Raw genomic sequence first — 5216 nt, 5'->3', positions numbered from 1 at the left:
ATGTTTAAAAAATATGTTAAAAAAAATAATATATGTGTATTAGTTTTAAGTTTTAAGTAATCAATAATTAATGTTTTAATATTTAAAAAAAAACTTATTATCTTTACCTTCCATCTTTGAAATCAAGAGACACGGTAGTGTCTCGACGGCAAGTACAGAAAAAAGTAGATAATGACATGTATATACGGCCGTCGAGGCACTACTCTCTTATACAGCAAGTTTGGCTGTCCTAATTTTCAAACCGATTTTTCTTTGTGAATAATCCACTATCATGATTTAAGCAAAGCTTTTCTTAAAATGGTTTTGAACGAGCTTTCATTTGAGCCCATAAACATTAAAATCGGTTCACGCAATCCAGAGATCTCATACTCTGTTAGCTATATATATGCCGAAGTTGAAATTCTTCTCCTTCCTTTCTGTATGTCTCGGGCTGATCTGTATGTCTCGGGCTGAAGTTGACCGCTTCTGTATGTCTCGGGCTGAAGTTGGCTGCTATATTCAACTGCTATATTCAATACCGGCATAACCCTAATTTCGATCGATTTCGATAGAACTGTCAATAAGGTCAAAATCAAAATTACTCTGTATTAGGATAAAAATAGTGTGATATAATTCAAAGTGTAGATAATTAAACTAAAGGAATAAATACATGAAGGAGTCTGATGGAGAATCAGATAAGTAACACAACATTGTAAAATATATTAAAATTTAATATTTTGTGGTACTTTGTGGGATTTTATTTCAGGTTATAAATAAAATATTTTCCTTGTATGCACCTCTGATTTGAAGTCATACCAGTGCCAAATGCTCTAACAATTCTTGGAAATACCCTGTTATTGAAGAATGTAGATTAACGAAACTTGTAAATGAAACAGAAGGATGAGGTTGTTACGTTCACTCATAACCAACACACATGGTAGTGTTTCAACAACAATTAACATAAACGTTTTTAAGAAAAGTAAGTACATTGTGAAAAAAATTAGTTTAATTAAAGCAAAGTTATATACAAGGTATCCTTTCATAGTTTGCAATTTGATGCCAGACCAGTGCCAAATGCTATAACAATTCTTGGAAAAATGCAAGCACCAAAAAGTACTACCATAGTTAAAGAGGAATCAGTTACAGTTCCAGTGGATATTACTACTTTTTATAATAAAATAGATAATGAAGATAGTGCTGCCATGTGTTGCTGGAAAACAGAGCTTTGGTTTAATGCAACTACGGAGTACTGGTTGAGCAATGGAAACAGTAGTTTGAAATGTGATTAACTGTTGATGACTCAATGATATGTCAATTTACTAGCGAAAGAAAAAGATAAGCCAATTGTTCATTATCACATGGTAAAGTATGTGTAACTCATTCAACCGCTTAAAATGTATGTAATTAAAAATTAATTGTTTATTTATTTATTTTTTAATTCAGCTCAAGCATGTATTAAAATATAACAATTACTTTGTTGAGTCTCTCTTTCCAGATGTACTTCAAAGGTTATTGAAATACCCTGTTATTCAAAAATGCAGGTTATTGCAGATAAAACAGATAAGGATAATCTTGTTACATTCACTCATAATTAAGACACACGGTAGTGTCTCAATAGCTATAAACATAAACATTTTCATGTAAAGTAAGTACATTGTAAAAAGAATTTGTTTAATTAAAACAAAGTTATATATAGGCATTATTTCATAGTTTGCAGTTTGATGCCAACCAGTGCCAAATGCTATAACAATTCTTGGAAATACCCTGTCATTGGAGAATGCAGATTAACAAAGGTTGTAAATGAAACAGAGAAGGATGAGGTTTGAACATATGCTAAACATCCAGGTATGGAAATCAATAACAAATTTCATGTTTAAATTTTTCTTTTCTTTAAACTCATATGGATTTCAACTGTCCGATAGGTTATATCATATATAGAAACAATTTTCCATGAGACAATAAATCTTTCTTATTACTACGATTAAAGAAAAGCAGATAAATATTTTCTAATCGTTATTTAATATTCAATTATAATATAAAAAAGTATTAAAACCATATATTTACCTACGCTTCCCCAATCAGAATAGAAAGAAATTATTATTATTACCAAAAAAATTATTCAAATTTAATTTTTTATAAGAATAACATTGATTTTTATAATATAATATGTAATATATCTTTTGGTACTTAGTGAGATTTTATTTCAGATTGATTTACAATAACATGTTTATTGTGTCATTGTGCAGGGTTAAGCTGTAATATTTAATACAAGAAGTCAGAAATGATTCCAGTTTACCATAGAAAGAGCCATAATGCAAAGTTAATGTTGAGAGTTAAACCTAAGGAAAAAGGTGGAGAAATTAAAAAATTAATTTGGAAGCCAATTTTTAATAGCGAAAGGCTTGCAGGTTATTTTGGGCATAAACCCTTTGAAATATATAAGTCAATTAAATCATAATTTTAATGATAACGTCATCTAGAAATGAAACAATGAAAAGAAGTCATCATATTAATATTTTCCATGTAATAGAATTTACAGTGAATAACTTTGCGAAACTGAAAGCAGTATATCCACAAAAGAGTGACTTCCATTGTATAAATTGGTGTATTTCCTAGTTTATATTAATGAAAGGAAAATATAAATGGTACTAGTGTGCTGGAGAAAGTGCCATAATTCAAAGTTGATATTGACAGTAACAGCTAAGAAATTGATGGATAAATATGAGCTAATTTATAAGAAAATCCTTAAGAGTGAAGTGCTTGCAGGTGATTTTAGGCATACAACTTTGGAATTAGAAATCACATAGTTGATGAAAATTATAATAAATTTATGTAGATGTGTAAATATGAAAAGAATTCATGATTGCAATATTTTACATGTGATCAGGCATATGGTGAATAAAATTAGGAAACTGAAAGCTGTATATTTAATAAAGAGAGGCATCCATTGTATAAATTGGTGTATTTCCTAGTTTATACTAATGAAGGGAAAATATAAATGGCACTAGTGTGCTGGAGAAAGTACCATAATTCAAAGTTGATGTTGAGGTTAACAGCTAAAAAAGTGATGGATAAATATGAGTTAATTTATAAGAAAATCCTTGAGAGTGAAGTGCCTGCAGGTGATTTTGGGCATACAACTTTGGAATTAGAAATAACATAGTTGATGAAAATTATAATAAAATCATGTAAATGTGTAAATATGAAAGGAATTCATAATTTCAATATTTCACATGTAATAGAACATACAGTGTGTAACTTCAAGAAACTGAAAGCAGTATACCTAAAAAACATAGACTTCCATTGCATTAACTGGTATATATTTTACAGTTTATATTAATGAAAAGAATATATAAATGTCACTAGTTTACCAGGGAAAGAGCCATAATGCAAAGATGATAGTGAGAGTAACACCTAAGAAAAAAGTGGATTTAAAGGTAAATTTAGAAACAAATTTTTGAAAGCGAAAGGCTTTAATGTGATATTGGGTATATGATGTTGAAAATATAACTCAAACAGTCATTGAATCCTATGTTAAATGCCTCTAAAAGTGTAATTATGATAAGAACTCATCATTGTAATATTTTGTATTATATTTAATAGATTAATAAATTAATATCTCGAATTGAAGCTTTACATTATGGAACGATGAGAACATTGGAAAATGTTTTATTAGATTGAATTAGTTAAAATAATTTTTAGTTTTAATTCCTATATTCTTACAAAACGTTATAAGATCCCACAAAAAACAAGCTTTGCTTGTAAAAAAAGGACGGCAAGTACATAAGTCGTATCTAGTATGATTAATATATAGTAATATAAAATATTTTAATTAAAAAAAAGTAGTGAAATCCAAATGTTAGGCAAGTATAAATTTTTTCCATGGCGAAAATTGAAATTTAGAAAAAAGTAAATAGTAATACAAAAATTACTTGCCGGGCTCGTAATATTCATGTGTAAGTTGCTATCTTGCAATATAAGCATTGCTTCTCGTAAGTTAAAAATGTGGCTATTTAATACGATTGCATACAACGGGCCTGGCAAGTAATTTTTGTATTACTATTTACTTTTTTCTAAATTTCAATTTTCGCCATGGAAAAAATTTATACTTGCCTAACATTTGGATTTCACTACTTTTTTTTAATTAAAATATTTTATATTACTATATATTAATCATACTAGATACGACTTATGTACTTGCCGTCCTTTTTTTACAAGCAAAGCTTGTTTTTTGTGGTCTATAATACACCCATTCTAATATTATTAAATCTTTTATTTGAGTTTATATAAAGAATATATTTATTTCATTAGAAATAAAAGAGCATGAATAGTTTTATTTTAAATAAATATGTTTGAAAATTTTTGTTAATATGTAGAAAATATAAAAGTATATATTTCAAACATTTCAAAGTGTATAAAATTTATTACTTTAACAATCTAGTTTTTAATAATTGTGTTTTCATTTACTCTATGACGCATAATTTCTCTTTCCTTATTAAAGCCCACCAGTGCTAATTAGCATTTTGAGAATAACAACCTACATATATATTATAGTCTCTTTGTCGGTCAGATTATAAATGCTGACACAGCATGCGGAGTCCAGTTGTCTAGTGACACAGTAAATCGAATACATAATACACGCTGGTTTTAAATTCGCGGCCGGTCAGCAACCTTTCGCGTGTCTCCTTTGTAAGAGTCGCAATCATGGCAGTTGATTGGGACTACAGAGTGATAGTCCAGTCAAATGAACATTTCGAAATAATTTAATATACTAATTAATTGTTAATAGAAGAAACGCTTAGGACTAAAATATACTTTCTCCGTTAATATTTTTATTTTAAAGTAATTTTTGCTCGCTAATTTTTGGTTTGAAGTAATGGCAAAATCGCTGTAACAGCTACGAGTGCTAGTTGTCAGAGTTGTCACCTACTTATACTAATGAAGGATGTTATAACGAAATGAAATAAATGCTAATCCATTATTTAGAAAAATTGATTTACTATGAGTCTACATGAAGGAACATATCACAATAAACTGCCTCGAGCCCAGTTCACATTCATTTATTCGCCTAGGCAACATTGTGTTTAAAGCCAGCATATTTATGTAATGGGTTCTTAAGTTTTTAATAAATATACGTGTCTTAGCGCTAATACCGATAAATAGCTTGCTTTTTGAACGCTCTTTACTGCAAAATATTAAATGTATTACTACAATAACATTCAATTTAGTCATAATTC

The 5216-nt window shown here is 28.8% G+C and overlaps 1 long non-coding RNA gene across 1 annotated transcript; it reads left to right on the top strand.

Moving 5' to 3' along the window:
• Positions 1-1023: 1023 nt before the first annotated feature.
• LOC136781357 (uncharacterized) lies at positions 1024-1818 on the top strand. The gene is made up of 3 exons (XR_010823902.1): positions 1024-1487; positions 1521-1624; positions 1690-1818. It is a non-coding gene; the product is annotated as an uncharacterized lncRNA (long non-coding RNA).
• Positions 1819-5216: the final 3398 nt, after the last annotated feature.

Source organism: Prorops nasuta, unplaced genomic scaffold, assembly GCF_024137725.1.
Source record: "Prorops nasuta isolate Cenicafe-Biocafe unplaced genomic scaffold, Cenicafe_Pnas_1.2 PNAS00022, whole genome shotgun sequence".
Taxonomy (NCBI): Eukaryota; Metazoa; Arthropoda; class Insecta; order Hymenoptera; family Bethylidae; genus Prorops; species Prorops nasuta.
The sequence above is the reverse complement of the archived record's forward strand: the minus strand, read 5'-3'. Positions and strand labels throughout refer to the sequence as shown.